Genomic DNA, 18,419 nt, shown 5'->3' with positions numbered 1-18,419 from the left:
AAAATGGCGTATGTACCATTGCATAGCCATGCATACGTGTGGTGATGCAGGAGTGCACATTTGGCATCATGCATATCTTTGCCTACTAAATAATGCGGGTGACAGTAGTATCATGTTGAGCATTGTGGCGTGATGCATTTTTTTTTTTTTTTGCTGAGGCTGCACAGCATCAACAAACGGCAGTTTGCTTACTACCAGTTCTGAATAGCATTGCCAAAAAGCATTGGCAAAGCCAATAAATCCCCCAAACACGTTCTATTGGTTTTGCTAGTGCTTAGTTTTTTAAGGCTTTGCCTGAAGACAGCTTAACACTCTCTGCAGGCCAAAGCCTCTTGTGTACTATACTAAAACTCGAGCCTGCCATTTGCTTTCAATTGATTGAATTATTGCCATTTATTTTGTGCATCTTATTTGATGGCCTGCCTTCCTCCTCTTGCTTGTCCCTTACCTGTAGCATAGCCTCTTTACTATGCTTTTAATTGCATAACTTATATCCTTCCTCTGCTTACCTATTGGGAACTACTTGTTTCTTTTTTATTCAGCAGTCGATGTGAGTACATGCGCTTTTCATCTCTCTCCCTCTCTCTCTCTTTCTCGTGTGCTTCTCCCCACTGCCAAATATCTGCCACATTGTGCTGTTCGCTCCCTCATGCGCTGCTCTCTCTCTCTCTATCGTGTGTTCTTCCCCCTGGTCCATGTTGCTTTCTCCCTTGTGTGCAGATTTTCTCTGCCTTTATCCCTTCTTCCCTCAACTGTCTTAAAAAATGTTATTCCCCCCCCCCTCCCTGTTTCTTCCGCTCTCCCGCTTCCCCATTGCTTGCCCAACCCCTTGTGGTTCTTTTACAATTTTCTATGCATTTTTTATGATTCTCGGAAGGCCCGGCAGCGCACATTTGCTGCCGGCTCACTCTACATACTGAAATGCCTGTGCACTCTAGTTGCCCGATTATGTATTTTTTTCTTTTTTTTGCCAGGTCTGTTTTCAACTGTTTTATTGTGCTGTTCCCCATTATGCTTCACTGTATTATGTTGCTTTACGTTTATTATTGTTCTGTTCTGTTGTTTACTTCAGATATATCAACAAACGCTGATATGTTTTCAGCAAAAAGTAGCAAATGTCTTTAAAGCTCCTATGATAAGCAACCATTTACTATTGCTTAAGGTGGTACAAAGAGCGCTGCTTCAGCTGTGCAACTGTTTAAGACACCACGCAGCCGAAAACTATGCCCAGTCTGTGTCATAAATTGGCAATTGCATTACTCACAAACTACAATATCAGGTGTTTCCAAAAAATGATTGCACGTGCCCACCTGTACAAATGAAACACTGAATATTGCAGCATGGCACTTGAAAGCTTCAGTCTGTGAGCATTGCTTAGTAACATCTGAAGCACTGGCTGCAGGCAGTACCCAGAGGAAGGGGCACATTTTCAAAGAAGCCATGCAACGCAGCAGCCAAAAATGCTGTGCTGTGTTGCATTGTGTAAAAACAACAATTGATGGACAGAATGCAGAACAATGTCATACATTCACCCCAATACAGAGATCTGGGCCTAAATCCATCGTTTATTTGCTCACCATGCCATTCCAGTTTGAACCCAGCCATATGCAAATCAGTCTTGACCCTGTGCCCCATGGGAACAGTCCAGCCCGAACTGCCAAGCCAGGTCCTCCCTGGACTGGAAACAAGCATCCTAGGACCGGTTTCGGGCTTTCAGCCCTCGTCAGCCAGGATAGCTTGACTCCAGTGGCATGGAGAGCACGGGACTCACGTCTGAGCATACCCTTCCCACTCGGGGTGACAAAAGCAAAAACAACAATTGATGGACAGAATGCAGAACAATGTCATACATTCACCCCAGTACAGAGATCTGGGCCTAAATCCATCGTTTTTTTGCTCACCATGCCATTCCAGTTTGAACCCAGCCATATGCAAATCAGTCTTGACCCTGTGCCCCATGGGAACAGTCCAGCCCGAACTGCCAAGCCAGGTCCTCCCTGGACTGGAAACAAGCATCCTAGGACCGGTTTCGGGCTTTCAGCCCTCGTCAGCCAGGATAGCTTGATTCCAGTGGCATGGAGAGCACGGGACTCACGTCTGAGCATACCCTGTGAAGGAGAGGCAGAAGGAGACTGCCATATCTACAGATATATGGCTCTTTCCTCCCCTCTCCCCAGCACTGGTGCTGATTTCAGGAAGGGTACAGTGCAGCATGCATGCAAACTAGGAAAAGAAAGGAGAAATGAAAACATTTCCCCTCTTAACACCTCCTATCAGATGGTGTTAACTTTTGGTGCTAAAATCTGTCTACAATTGTTGTAGATAGGGTTTTGTGTCAAAAAGCATGGGTGGTTGCATGAGAACGCCCATGTACCACCCCTGTAACACTCCCATGGTGCTAAGCAACGCAAAGCAATGCTTTGCGCTGCTTTTCTTTACTTGTAGGGTACTTTCCGATGCAAAACAAGTTTTGGGCTGGAAAGTAAATTGGTTAAAAAACATTTTGTTCTGGTTAGCCTCACTTTTGTGGTTGCTGGTGCCTATTCATTTATCAAACTCACGCCATGAAACACACTGGTCTTCCAGCACACAGCAGTTGGTCTGTGTAAAATGTGCAGTACAGTAGAGAAGTGTTTTCAGGTGCACAGCTGGGTCTTTTTTCGTGTCCTTCAACATAGCCCGTAGTAAGATAAAAAACATACACCTTTACAGAGCGAAATACATTTTGCTATAATTCCTGACAAAGCATATGTCTTCAGATGCGTCCAGCTGAAAAGGCATTGACAGAGGGCCAATGAAAGGAAGATTTATTCTCAAGTTGCCATGGAAACCTCCAATTGGTTAAGGTATATGTGCTAGACTCTCACGTCTGTTATGTGTTCCTTTTTAGAAGTTAAGAATTGCTAGACCAATTCAGGAGCAGTTGTAACTCCCCCCTTCCTGTATTGTGTGTTTTTATACCTTGTTCTCATTTTTTGTACCTCTGTCACACACTGTTGTAGTTTTCTGTGTCAAGGCAGTGTAGTGTCCAAGCATGGACACGTTCTAGTGCTCCGACCTGCTGTATTACACTGTACACCCACCCACCACAGACGTCACTGTGTCAGGTGACGCTGTCAATAAAAGGGGCCGAGCGCACGTGCTCGAGGCCATTCCCACTATCCCCAACTATGTGTCCTGTGTCCTCCTTCACCTAGCATGTGGGCCTAGGGCCCATCATTACATTGGCGACGAGGCGGGTAATCTACACCCGCGTGTGCAGCCCCCGATCGGCGCACCATCGACGACATGGGGGGAGAGAGGACTGCCCGGTGAGGACACCCCCCCCCTCTGAATGAAGGCGCGACGCGCCGAGAAGCCTACGGGGCGAGGCGGAGCCCGCAGCATGTCCCGTGGCGGCCGGGTGCCCACCCCGAGTCTGCCGCCGTGAACCCCGCGTGGGAAGCGCCCCGACGACAAGCAGACCGATCGGAGCCCACCCGCATCGGCCGCGACCTGCCCGGTGAAGGAGGAGAAGTGCGAGCCGTGCGGAGCCCACCCGCACCGGCCGCGACGCCGTGATTCAGCCGGAGAAAGTCGGGTGCCCACCCCGAGCCTGTCTAGCCTGCCGCTGTGCCCGGTTCGAAGAGTGGACCGAGCGGAGCCCACCCGCGTCGGCCACGACCCCCTCACCGGAGCCTGTATCAAGCGGAGCCCACCCGCGTTAGAGGACGCCCAACCGGGCAGAAGGTGAGCCCGGAGAGCGAGCACGAAGGTGCAGCGAAGTGGATCACTGCCACCGTCCTGCCAAAGCTACGTAAGCAAAAGCGGAGCCCACCCGTAGCGGTATGCGTCTGCAGGCGGCCAGCGCGGTCAAGGAGGAGCGCCGTACAAATTAAACCAGCGGGTGCCTACCCCGCATAGGGACGGACATGCTGGCAAACCCTCCCCCTCCCTGCCGCGCGAAGACTGCAGGAAGCTGCCGCGGGCAGGGAGGGCAATCTCCAAAGTAAAGAATGGCTGCCGCCGGCCATCCAGAAGAATGCCCCCACCTCGTAGGACCCCCAGCAGCGCCGCTCGGGAGTGAACTACAGAGCCCACACCCTCCGGCATCAAACAAAGCACATGTAGTGCACACCAAGCCCCAGCCGCCATCCACGCGAGGTATGAACTGCCCCAGCTTGCGAGTGATGCATCACTGCCCTCTGAGCAGCCCACTGTCAATGCCTGTGCCCCCTCCTGCCTTCAAACGAATACAAAAAGAAAATAAAAGACTTACCTGCTGCCCGTGTCCTGCCCTCCACTGTCCTGCTGTGGCTCTGGCCCGTCTGCACTCTGGCCCGTCTGCACTCTGCCAAAAACCTGAAAAAAAAACAACACGGGAAAGAACGTCTACCAGCAAAGTAGGTTAAAGCAACACTGCCATCTAGCGGCCACTGATGGTACTGCAGGAAAAGGGGAAAATCAACAAGCCTACAGCAAGCCAAAGAAGTCCAGCAGCTACAGGAGACCGACGGCTCGCAGCGCAAGGGAGAAGAGGCAGCAAGGCAAGTACCGCAAGGTCTGACGGAGGCGCGAAGGTGAGCGCACGGGAACGCGACGGAGGCGCACAGGAATGTGCCAGAAGCGCAGGAACGCGACGGAAGCACAGAACTGCAAGGGTGAAGAGACAGTGTGCCACAGGGATGCAGCGCCATCCCGCAGCAATAAGGAGGAAGTAAGAAGAAATGGTGTCGAGCCACATCCACCCCAGCGAGGACTGCGCTGTCGCCGCATCAAGGGGAGCGAACCCTCGAGAGAGAACAAACGGACTCAGTGCAGATGTACGCCGGACGCGGAAGGTACACTGCAGCGCCTACAGGAGAGGAACCCACTGAAGAGGATGGGCGCAGCAAGTATCCGACACTGGCGGCCATGGATGCAGAGCAACACCCAGTGGCGCCAAGAAGCCACCACATCAAGTGATCCTGATACTAGGAGCAACGCTACACTGAAGAGGTACCACGACGGTACGAAGAGTAGCACGCACCAGCGCCTGACAAGGCAGCGGACACAGGTAGTCACACGACGTGACACACCTCGTGAAGCCGACCAGCCAAAAATGGTCGCACCACAAAGGCCCAGCCGACCTGCCAAACGGTCGCACCACAAAGGTCAAGCCGACCAGCCGAACGGTCGCACCACAACGGCTCAGCCGACCTGCCACATGGTCGCACCAAAGAAGCCGACTCGCCAGGAGTCGCACAAAGAGGTCTGACGCAAGACCGAAGATATCCTGCCAGTGATCGGCAGCGCGGACCGTCAAGTGGTCCAAAGAAGCTCAAGAAGAACCAAAGCAACTGGTGAAAGGGAGAAGACCGAAGCGGACCATGAGCATGGCCCCACGAACTTCAACCGACGTAACTGGTGACAAGGTGAAGATGAAGAGAAGGTCACGACCCTAACTCGGAATGCTGAGGAAGATGAAGAGAGTGTTCTCGGACGAGGACAAGACCAGGGGGAACACGTGCAGAGTGCGCGCGCTGCATGGAGAAGCCTGGCCAGATAAGAGAACAGGAACGGTCCAGAGTAGGTCGTGAAGCGAAGAGATGAAGAGACCAGAGTGGCACGTCCGCCACTACGAAGAAAGAAGAAATCGCAGTGGCACGTTTGCCACTACAAGAAAAGAAGTATGTCGATATCGGAGTGGCACGTTTGCCACCAAAAGAAAGGGGAAAGGAAGAGATCTGAGTGGCACGGTTGCCACTGCAACAAAAGAAGAAGCCAGAGTGACATGACATCCTCACGGAGAAAGACATAGAGGAAAGAGAGAAGAGTGTGGCAAGACTACTCACACCTCAAAGACAAGGAAGGTGACAAGCGTCAGAACACGGTGCGCAAGTCCTGAAGAACACCCGTGGCACGGAGAAAGACCATCTGTTTGATGATGCTTTCAGCGCACCTGGGATCTGCAGGGGTGAGCAGGCCGGACTATTCGAAACACCCACCTTTGGGGTCACACGGACACTGGACAACGCCAGCCGTGGTGACCCAGGGGCAGAGGCCTCAGGGATGCCAGTGAGAGAGCGTCCCCGCGACGAGAGATGGTCATCAGCCGCCCTCCAGCAAAGGTCCCAGGAGGATGAAGACATTGTGTGCGAAGACAGGAGCCAACAGCTACCCTCCAGGCACGACTGCAGAACCCGAGGTGAGACTTGTCGTCTCCTCTGCACCCACACGGATCGGCGTGCGAGTAACACGACACAGTACACCCAGCTCAGGACGAGCCAGAGGGCCTCAGGGATATCCCGTGGCAGGGGAACACCTGCGAGAGAGGCATCCTGGTGAGAGGGGTGTCTTGCAACCAATCCGTTTTGCAAAACAGAACACACGCCACAGATAAAGAAAAGGACTGGACGAAAAGACGAACGGCAACATCTAGCGGTAAAAAAACCACAAGAACTCAACTGCGTTTGTCGCCAAGAAAGTAAAAGCGAAGGAAAGACTGTGAGAACAACTTCAAGGCAGAGCCGTCAAACAGACTAGATCCATCGAGCACCCATGACTGGTGCCACAGTGAACTGGTGATCGTCTGCGACAGGAAGAGCATCGTCCGCGACAGGAAGAACATCTTCTGCGACTCCAAGCAGCTGAAGCGTGAGCGATTCTGCAGAAGTTTGGTCACTGTATTACAACTGTGTATATCTTTCTTTCTCCCCCAGGTTGAACTTTGACGTTGGGTTTTGTTATTAAAAATTGGGAGGGATGTAGTGTCCAAGCATGGACACGTTCTAGTGCTCCGACCTGCTGTATTACACTGTACACCCACCCACCACAGACGTCACTGTGTCAGGTGACGCTGTCAATAAAAGGGGCCGAGCGCACGTGCTCAGTGCCACAAATTATGATTGGGTAAATAAAAAATCTTAGCCTCACAGGCCCTTTCAGTTTTGAAAATTGTCCTTGGAACATCATGGATGCTTTGGACATTTGATGGTGTACCTCTCTTTGAGAGAGCCTTTGAAGACTTTGTTTAAAAATGTTTCTTGAGGGAAGAGTGTTATTGTGCTCTTTTGTAGGAACCTGCTTGTTTGGCAGAGCACTTCCCATTATCCACTCAGGTCACCTCTCGGAGCTTTTAATAAATGGCCTCCTTCAGACTCAATGAATGGAAAACAATAACATTTCCTTTTGTTTATTAATTCAAACAATTGGTAACATTTCCGAGTTGCCAATTGGAAGGCCTCCTGCCTCTCTTTATTTCATTAGCATATGATAGCAAGCTCTGAACACTGACTACTTGACTCCCGGTGAAACAAAGAGTACGCTTTAAGGTGCTTTAAGGCACTTTGCACCGTCTTTAAGGCCATTAATGGAGCAGGACCCGACTTCCTTAGGCGTAAATTCCAATGGTACGTCCCTGGAAGAATGTTACACTCCACAGGAGCTAAACAAGTTTAAATCCCCCCTTTTAAAAGAGTCAATTGGGGAGGCAGGAGCTTCATCAATTGTGCTTCCAGGGCATGGAACGAGCTCCCTTTTCATCTCAGGAATGCCCGGATCTCCGCTCCTTTAGAAAGGGGTTGAAGACATGGCTCTTCTCCCAGTAGTACACATCCTTTTGCTCCCTAGCAACCAGTGCTTAGCGCCAGGACACCCAAGGGTAACCGTGCGCTCTACAAGTGTGATTAACATAATATAACGTCACTACTACATCGAGATAGAAATGAGCGAGCTACATCCTTTTCAAATCAGAGCTGTCGATTGGGTGGCTGGAAAAAGGCTCCCTCTTATTTGACCAGTGAAGTCTGGAAAGCTCTTCTGTTTGCGAACATGTAGCCAAAATCAGGGATCAGATGAAGATTTTTTTTACACCTAGCTGCTGCGTCAAGAAACCCCTTCTCATCACAAAGCAATTGCATATCTGCAGAGAGTCCAGATTTTAAGAACCATTCCCCATTAATTTCGGGGTGTGGAAATATGTAACTTTGCATTTTAGGCAGAACTAGAAGTGATTAATTAATGCTTTCGATGAATCTTAGCCGCTGGAAACTACTCAGGGCTGCATTCCAATGCTTCCTCCCCATCTGTGACACCACGGATGTCAATCAACGTTTGGACCTGCCCCACAAATCACAGTCCAGGAGCCATATTACAGAGAGAGCCCATGGGGTGCAAAGGGCATGTGCGCCCACTTTGTGCACACCCAGGGCACTTTGGTATTACAGAAGGGGCTCCAGACGCTTGTACAGTCCCTTCTGTAATACTGAATGAGCTGACACATATGTAGCACCAGTGCTATTTCAAGAGGGCATTCCTTCAGTTGCATGGGTGTGTTCCCCCCCAGAGGGCTGCCCCCTTCTAGGGGCAGAAGGTTCCCATAAACCCCCCAGACACCCTCCTGCCTGCGGGTGCAGTCACTCACTGTGCCTGCCTGCTAAGGGACCTTTCTCCCCTCTTGAATGTTGACACCTGTGCTGTGAAACACAGAGCAGCTTTGGAGCAGCCGCTATATTTAACTTGAATGCGCTGCCCCCTGGGCAACATGAGTTCCCAGCTAACCTGCGGGCAGTGCCTTCTCAGTAATAGGGCGCACTGTCCGTGTTTGAGCAAGGTGCACACCATAGCGCAAACAAGAAAAAGGCGTCCTATGTGTAACACGGGCCCAGATTACACTATTAGAGTAAGTCCTCCTATGTACAAGAACACAAGCAATCCTAAACTAGTTTAGGCCTCATAGTGAGGTGCAGCCTGACTCTTATGGCACAAGGATCTTGTTGCCTATGTCTAGGCATGCCCCCTTATTTTTGGAGGCTTACATATTCAGTATAAAAGGTGATGGATGGATTGTATAATTCCATAGTCTGTGACCTCTACTGTAACCTTAGATTTCAATAGTGGTAGAAGTGCTCACAATTTTGGATTACTTTGAGAATATCAGTGTGTGCAAATATTTAAGAGTGCGGAAGCCGTGACTTGTAATATGAGGTTTACAGTAAGGGTGGGCGGTGTACGCGGAGTGGCACTCCGCCGAGCTCCACAGAGTTCTAAAAAACTCATTGGAACACCGCTCCGCCCCAGTCCCACCGCCAATTTAAAAAAAAGAAAAAAAAAAAACGTACCTGCTCTCTTGCATTTCAGGGCTGCCCTCCTCCTCGCCATGGTCTCTCCTCCTCGCCGCCGTCCTCGTCGCAAACCCCTACGTTTCACGTCTTGCATGGACTGCGCATGCTCAGTCCAAGCAAGACGTAAAACGTAGGGGTTTGCAGCAAGGATGAGGACGGTGGTGAGGAGGAGACACCACGGCAAGGAGGAGACACCACAGCGAGGAGGAGGGAAGCCCGGGGATGCCAGAGAGCAGGTAGGTGCTTTTATTTTTATTTTGAGCTGTAGCACAGGGACTAACACTGAGTCAGAGTTTTGCCTGAACTCCGCGTTCCCAACGGAGCGCGGAGTTGGAAAAACTCCGCAAACCCCACTGGCAAAGCGGAGTTTGCCACCCGGGGTTAGTTTACAGAGCTAGAATAATGTTGCTCTGTCATGCTAAACCTTCTGATCTATTTTATTTATGCTTCATGAAATTTTCTAGAACATAGCGTTTTCATGGTTCAGAGAACTGTGCATGATATAGGGTGACAATTTTCAGCAAGAGTCTAATGACATCAAAGCTACTCCCCAGGTTACTCAGCTCTTATATGATCAGACCTGTGATGTCAGAGTGATGGCTCAGGTTCCAGGATAGACGAGCCAGGTACCACCTATCTGAGAGAAGCATGGTCTTCCACCATGTATAAAAGCTATGACATATGATGACTCGCTTATGTTGGCCAACTGTATGCATCTGTCTAGGACCTTTTATGAGTTTTGCATTGTTAGTTATAAATATTTTAAATGTTTAAAAATAGAACGAGGTCTTCCACCATTAGGCATCATGCACCTAGCAGTGAACATATGCCTCATATCACACAGATCTCACTGACTCAAGTTTCTGAGAGTGTACCTAAAGCTTATTTTCCATGGCTCTCACATGTCAGGGCATCTGTCAGTAAAGCTATCTCTCAGGTGACGTTTGATTTGATTTGGAATTTCCTAGAGCACGCATCTGCTTGAGGGCGTCTTAGCGCTAAGCATGATCCGATGTTCAACCCCAACCAGAATGAAAAGCACCCAACCTTACATGCATAAACCTTACAGCCTCAAACCTCTGACAGCAGACCTAACCTTCGGGGTGTGGGTCTCCTACCTGCCCTGGTACATGATGGCAAAGCTGTATCCCAGTGCTCTGAATTGTTACATTTCACGTGCTACATAGCCCTTATTGAGACTCCAAAGCACTCTCAGTTGGTTAATTAAGAGGCTACTCCATTTGTTGCTCAGTTGGCAAAGTGTGTATCTTTTTTGGAGTGGTCTATCTGGGAACTATTTGGTGTCACGTGATAGTTTTGGAGATTTTCTGAACTTGTGGATGTGCTTAAGTATTGTGTAGAACACAAAGATGCAGAATAGGTAAGAGTCCAGTCTTGCGCATTGTTACCATAGTTCCTTACCATACTTGACCCGTTATAGAGCCGTCCCTACGGTTGTGCTTGGTGAATAAGTAATAGATTGGTAGCTCAGCATAAAGTGAGGGTTGAAAGATGAGAGGGTAATCTTAAGTATTCTAAGAGTAGCCTGGGCTAGAAGAACCAACCTTGTGAACGTCATAGAATTGAGATTCGCAGTTTTCACAGCAGGATCAGAGGTTTCAGTGGCAGGAGAGTCCCGGGTGGGTAAGGGCGGTGGGGTGGGGTGTGATGGGTGTCGACAGATGACGACGAGGGAAAATTAAATAAATATGTAATTTTCCCTGATCGTCATCTGTTGACTCCACACCCACCCTGCCCCACTTACCCACCGCTCTCACCTGCATGGGCCACTCCTGTCCAGTGGATCACTGATGGTGCAGCATGCACTGAAGCACCACTCTTCCACACTATGTGAGGAAAGTAAGGGACCCACTAAACAAGACTGTGCGGTCACCTGAGATCAGTAAGTATGTAATCAAAGGAAATCAAGACGCCACATCCCTGAGTCTGTCTGGTCTACTCAATAGCAAACATGTTGCAAGCTTAGGCAATAAACAGACACCACACATAGGTATTTGAGACCACCTTGCAGAAATCACACTGCAAGCCAAGGAAATCAAGAGGTACTACACACAGATCTCAGAACAAAGCTATCTGGCAGATTGCAGAGATCTTCACAGTTCAGGTCTCTGACAGCAAAGCTATCACTCCATTTGGACCGCTCTTACAGGCTTGGAATATGGACGAAAACCGTGCTATCCTTTAGATGATCAAACACAGTCCTTCTCCAGCCAAGAAATAGCTCAATAATTGCATGAAGAGAAAGTTGTGGTGAACGATTCTGGATAGCAAGCTTTTAAATGTGAACAAAAACGTGCCACAACGTAATAAATACTTTCTAAAAACACACCCCAATGGGTGCACTTGTGTCTTGCTGCATCCTGCTATTCTACTGTGTTTGTGCTCTACTTTCTGGTACTTTCCTGTGTGAGCCTGTGCCTTATTATGTAGCCCAGTGCTCAATGTGTCTGGGGCTGTTCTCATCTGTCTCTTTGCCTCTCTCTGCATCTGTGACTTGTTTCTATATCAGTTCCTTACTAGGTGTATCTGGAATGTACTGTCGCTTTGCCTTCGGATGCCTTTTTTGCTTAGCGGGTGTGTCTCACTGTGTTTATGAACCACAGTGTTGTGTTTGTGTGCGTGATTACCTTTCACATTCTGCATATGTTTGTGGCTGTGTGTTGTTCCTCTTACCTATCCTTGACTGCCTGAATAAAGACTTGTATCACTCACAAAGTGACCATATTTCATGTGTGTCACCTTATTAAAACCCTGGACGAAGTTATCACACATGACATGGGGTAACCTGGAAGCTGATGCATCAAAGTTGCAGGGAACAAAAGGGTGTGTCCTGTGGATTAAGGCCACATCACATTTGCAGAGCTTCTTCTGAATGATGATCATTCACAGGCCTTCTGGCACCCCACAAAACTAAGGGCCTGATTTAGACCTTGGCAGACGAGTTACTCCGTCACAACCGTGACAGATAACGTGTCCGCAGAAATATAAATCCCATTATTTCCTACGGGATTTATATTTCGACGAATGGGATGTCTAACCGTTGTGATGGAGTAAGCCATCCGCCAAGATCTAAATCAGGCCCTACATTTTTCCAACTTTGGAAGCCTTGTAGTCTTAAAAAATTATATTCCAAAAGATGGTTATAACATAATACTTCTGTGACAGTATATCACACAGAGTATGTATTTCAGCAGTTTGCAAGTTGTATTCGTGCCCACTCATCTGAATGTTTAACATTTTGGCCGACCTCATTTTAACAACCAGTTAATGATTTGCATCAGTGTTTTTTTGTGGTGTGCGAAAATAGTGCTTTGGATGGCCAATCCTCAGCTCTGTTTCGTCATTTTAGGTCCTACCAAAAGGAGTGTTAACTCCCTTCTCCATGTATGAAATGGACATTGCGGACCTAATGGTTTCATATGCAGTGTTTGCGCTATGTGGTTGGCCTGTGTGAGTATGGCTTTGGGAGTGATGTGGTGTGTAGGTGCTATAAGTCATAGAGGCATATTGGCTTTGACAATGGTTGTTTCCTTTAATTGTCCTCTGCGTAAGTTCAGACAAAGCATGGCTATCTGCTTGAACATATGTTAGGAACAAAATACATCACTGAGCAAGCCCATCAAATGAGTGCAGCTAAAGTAGCGGTAAGTCCGCCTCTTGTCGAGGCAGCTTGCCGCTTAACAAGGAGACAGTTGTTCCCTGAAAATCCACCTAATTCGGTTTTCATTTAAAAAAAAATATTTATTTTCATAGATTTTTTGGTGGCTTTTTACACAAACAGAAAATAAAATAAGTGTTCACTTGAACCCATCAAGTCACTTCAACTATCTCAGTATAACAGTCTTCTCAAGATCTGTACAGGTATTTTACTTTTGACAACATAGAATGGGCATACAGCTTGCTGTTCTCTGTGCCACCTGAATATTAGCTCATACAGTATTTATTATTCATAATAGTCCTAGCCTGGTTGAGAGCGTTGCCTACCCCCTTGGGATGGTAGGTGGGCATCTGTGTGGCTTCTAGTAAGCGCATAGCGGCAGGATATTATCAAATGTATCCTTCTGGGAGGACCTCAGGGCAGTTTCCGAGGACACAGAAACATTTCACTCGACAACCTTTCTCACCTGATGTGTGGTGTGACTTATTTACAGACTTGCTCCAGCACCCCCGCCAGTGTGCTTCGCAATTTACTTAAAAGCAATATTTTCGATGCAGTTGTGGCTCTCCAATGGGAGCGCGTGCCTCACTGAACGCCTGACCCAAGGTGCCAGTGCTGCCCTCTATCATGGCCCTCTATTATTGGATCTTTTTGTTTCAGTCTTCTGCCCCCTTAAATTTTGTTATTAAAAACATCCATCAAAGACCTCTCAATTGTGCTTTCCTGCTCCTCTCTGTCCTATCCCCAAGCTCCCGAGAGCTCTCCTTCTCTCATCCATCAACCAGAAGAAGACGTATATCCTGGAAACTCCCACTGCGCTGAAGCAATGGCCGCGCAGTCTTTTAGTGCAGCGAACACCAAACGTTTCTATGGTAAGAGCTACTAATGTTCAATAAAAAGAAGCCCAAGCTACTAACACAAATTATCAGTGTTATAACAGTGGCCACATCCTCAGTCAGGAATCCCATTAGTGGCCATTGCATGAAGGATTACTAGCAGTGACCACCTCAGTGCACCAGGCAAAGCCACCAGCTATAATGTAAAGGAAACTAATGATCAATTTGTATTTTGCATGGCTCCACGTGTCGTAACAATCACATAGGTGATTCCCCTCTGGCGGCTCATAAGAAGAACATCAGTAATAAGACTCACAAACAAAGCCATTTAAATATCAACTTGAACTACTTTTTTTTTGCAAACATCAGCTTATCAGTTGTGAAAACAGACTCGTTGTACTTTTAAATATACCCTTTTAAATTGTATATATTGAAACTGGGTGCCTTTTCAGAGCTCCACTGGAGGGTTAAATAACTATGCACTGATCAATGTGGATGGCAGAACCCACTGAAGGGAGATAACATTTGCGAGTGAGTACTACAAATCCCATAATACCTTGGGACAAAAGCACCGGAGCAAGCCCACCAGGGGGCGGTAATTTGGTATTTAAATGAGGGGATTTGGACTCTCTCATAACACCTGCCAGAACCGCATGTGCCAGCCCGTGAACAAGCGGCAAGGAGCCGCGAAACGCGCAGGGCTTTTTTATTGGAGTTTGGAAACGCATGCCGGTTGTGCTTGAATAAAGGACTCTGTTGCCCAAAAAAATGGGGTCCTGCTTGGTCATTGAGTGCGTATCTAAGCAGGGGACAACAGCGGTTTGACGATATATATATATATATATATATTCAATGAAAAAACCATAGGTTTCACACATGTTATAGTTAGCTGGAAATTTTACTGATAAAAAACCAATGAAATTCCCCCGTTATAGTTACTGTAGGCAACTATAACTCAAGAGACCGCAATCCTCTGCTGATGCTAATACTGTATTTAGACACTTATTTGCCCATGTCTTCTTCCATTAAATTTTAGCTATACATATATTACAAATATTTTTTTTTCATAAAGACACATATGTCATCAGCAGAGGATTGCGGTCGCGTGAGTTATAGTTGCCTACAGTAACTATAACGGGGGAATTTCATTGGTTTTTTATCAGTAAAATTTCCAGCTAACTATAACATGTGTGAAACCTATGGTTTTTTCATTGAATTAGCAAGGTTTTTTAAATGCTAATTCCTAACTATAACGTGTGTGAAACCTATGGTTTTTTCAGTGAATTTGTACGGTTTTTTAAATGCTAAGTTACTTTACGCCATTCGTGGCGTGCACGCCCACTTAACGCAATTCGTTCCGTGCGCGCACGGTGCGCTTCGCGCACCGTGCGCGCACAGTGAGCACGCGGTGCGCTTCACGCACCGCGCGCCCACTATACGCAGTTAGTGCCGTAAACGCAAGGTGGGCCCGCAGTGCGCTACGCGCACCGCGTGCCCACGTTACGCACCGTGCGCACATGGAGGACATATTATGCGCTTCCTTGTGATAGGTAATCTGTTAAATTTAATTTGTAAGTGATGACAATAATATGCCATGCACAGAGAGTGTTTTTTTTTTTTTATTAAAATTTTTAGCGTAAGCGCACCGTACGCGTACGGTAAGCGTAATCGGCGAAATTTTCAAAAAATAAAAATTTACCGTTTTTGGCCTTGGGGGATCTTTGAGGACTCAACTAACATGGCTATGTGCATGGGCGCTGTCTAAACAGCCCCTTTATATGTTTTTTGCCTTTGTTTACAGCCCCCCCCTCAGAGTGCGAGAGAGAAAATGGCGGCCGCCGCTTCCTGGTTTCGACCGATTCGAATGTTTACTTAGATGTAACAGCCAATCAGAATCGCGCTCGCGCACGCCACCGTACGCGTACGGTAAGCTTACGGTAAGCGTACCGTAAGCTGGCTCAGATATATATATTGATTTAAAGGCTATTTTCTCAGAATCTACTGAACAGATTTACACCAAACCTACAAAAGGCACTTCCTTGACCTGAGGACTACCTCTCTGCCAAATTTCTAGTAATTCTGTTCAGCCGTTCGGGCTGTAGCCCTGTCTAAAGGTCCTATGGAAAAATGCATGGAAAAAACGCGTTTTGGGACCCCCCTTTTATCTCAGCCCCCGCTTGACGAATCCCCCCGAGACTTTCAGGGTAGGAGCGGAGCGTAGCGCCCCACCTATTTTGAGAAATTCGCGAGGATTCGTCGACCGGCGCCAAAGTTATTCAAAATAGAATGTTGCGGATTTCCTATGGAAACAGGGTCCTAACTATAACTACCTACTGGCGACCGCCAGTAGGTAATATATATATATATATATATATATATATATATATATATATATATATATATATATATATATTTATGAAGAAATCAGCTAGGTCCTCGCATAACTCCATGGAAGGGGAGAGGGTGTTTCTTTTTGGACTGGGAGAGAGAAAGAATTCACAATATTAAACAACTCTCAGGGTTGGAAGATGCAATAAAAGACTTGTAAGCAGTCTGAATGGCAGCATGACATTTTTTACATAGTGATTTCTCTAACTTGAAGGTGTCTGAAAGCCAAGGTGCAGAAGATTTGAGGTTTAGGATTTCAAAGGAGCAATGGTGTCTAGGGTGTCAACCGGTTATTGAAGCTAGATACATCAAGCTCCAAGGCCCCTGACTCATAAAAGGGTGCGGACTCGAAAGATTCCATACATTGGAAGTCAGAGCTTATATGCCAAGGTCTAGAATGTATCCTTGTCAGTCCATGCACTCTACAAGGGACTGTAGAGATCACATTGTAAGGAACTAAAATGTGATTAGACCAAGTAATTCCAGGACTGTCGAAGGATTTGTTAAGATAATATCAAGTGTATGGATTGCTTTGTGTGTAGGCACCTTAACTAGTTGTTCTAGATTAAAGCCTTCCATTGAGGACAAACACTGCTGCGCAGTTCTAATACTCAGATCGTCTACATGAAGGTTGAAAATGCCTAATACTAATTGGCATGGAGTGGGGGTAGTTGATCTAGCACATCAGTTAGAAGCTGTAAAGTGGCAGTCAAAGCATCAGAGGGCAGCAAATAAGCGACCAGATAATGTGAAAGATGGGGCTAAAATAATGGTGGACGACAACCTTCAATATTATTAACGTTAAACAATTTAGGAGGAGTGATGGATAATAGCCATCCCACCGCCATTTTTGTTCACTCTGTCAATATGCTTAATAGAAAAATCTCAGGGAATTGCTAGTGCAGTATGAACAGTCTTTAAGTCAAGTTTCAGTAAGAAACATCAAGTTCCAAAGGTTCTCAACTAGTCAATTAAAAATGTGCAGAGCATGTCTGGGTTAAGGAACCACAATTGTTACGGCAGCCAGAAAATTTAACTAAACAAAAGTTTTGTATTTACTAGGATGAACTACACATAGGGGAGCTACTCACAGGTAAATGGAGAGCTACCAGACGTTTCTGAGCTACTCATTGGAGAACTCTGTTTTAGGCCAATTTAAAAAGAACTGGAGTGTTACAGGAAAATAATAAAATCTGAAAGTAAAATGTTGACCCCGTTCCCTGCAGTAAAAGCTGCAGAAAGGTAAAAGAAAGACATTTATAGTTAAAACTAAGCAAATGATCCCTGTACATAGTTGCCAGGATTTCAGTATGCATACGAGTGACTTTTTGTTGTTTTTACTATCGTATGAGTGACATTTAAGTCCATCGCATGTGACACTTATTCACAGTTAATAGCAATTAACAAAACAAGCATTTGCAATGCAATCGGTCTCGCCTATGGGACCTTATATGTATTTAGCTATGCAGAACATTAGCCTGGATGCTGAAACATCTACTGTTCTTTAACATGGAGGGAAAGTAACCACCAAACTGCGTGACACACCAGGTATGGGAACACATAGAGAGGAATATTGCCTTTCAGTGGGAAATTGTATAGTCCAAAGCTCTGTTTTTAATATAAAATCAGGGCTTTCACTGAAAATACAAGATTTGAAAAAAATAGTGTTGTCTACGGGTGCTTGTGGAAGACAATTTTTATGGACTGGAATCTAGAGAATGCTAAAGTGATTCTGGTATTTTACTGACCTCTGCAGGTCGTTTTCTATCAAGAAACTTAAATAGAGGCATTTGCCAGAAGAATAAAAAAGGAAAGTCCCTCAGCAGCACAATTCTGGTATTTTACTGACCTCTGCTGGTCGTTTTCTATCAAGACAGTTAAATAGAGGCAGTTGAACAGAAAAAAGTCCCTAGGCGGAATCAGACAAGTCCTAGGGCTGATCTCCAGAGCCCACAAAGTGCATACACATATAAGTATATACTAAAGTACATACAAGAGGTCTCAAATGCTCGATCTAAAAATGTTTGTTGCAAAAATCAAATCTGTTTTTTGTTCCATGCATTGCAATACCTGGATCAACCACTCATACTCTGTATAGGTCAGGCTGAGATTTTTGAAGTTGTCCTGTATCAGATCCCACATTATAATGCTTCCTTTACTTTTTAATAACAGTAAAAAAAAATAGTGTTTCATTCATGTAACACACTCTCGAATGGTTTTCTACTCTTAAAATAAAGGATGTTTTCTGCTGTTTGTGAGGCAGACTGCCAGTATCTTATTCATAAGTCACTGTTCCCTCACTATTCTTCATTCTTGTGAGAATCATAGTGTAACACCCCAGAAAAGAACTGTTTCTGATCTACAGTGATGCTTTTTTCATTCCACCATCAAGGAATCTTGCATTGATGGTAGTTTATTCTCGTTCCAGACCGC

At 46.5% G+C, this 18,419-nt stretch overlaps 1 protein-coding gene across 2 annotated transcripts in view; it reads left to right on the top strand.

Annotated features, from left to right (window-relative positions):
- DLGAP1 (DLG associated protein 1) overlaps positions 1-18,419 on the top strand; it is a 1,292,753-nt gene that overhangs the window by 934,431 nt on the left and 339,903 nt on the right. The window lies entirely within an intron of this gene.

The sequence above is a fragment of the Triturus cristatus genome, chromosome 5_1, assembly GCF_964204655.1.
Source record: "Triturus cristatus chromosome 5_1, aTriCri1.1, whole genome shotgun sequence".
NCBI classification, from domain to species: Eukaryota; Metazoa; Chordata; class Amphibia; order Caudata; family Salamandridae; genus Triturus; species Triturus cristatus.
Note: the sequence above shows the minus strand (reverse complement) of the source record. Positions and strands in the feature narration are given on the sequence as shown.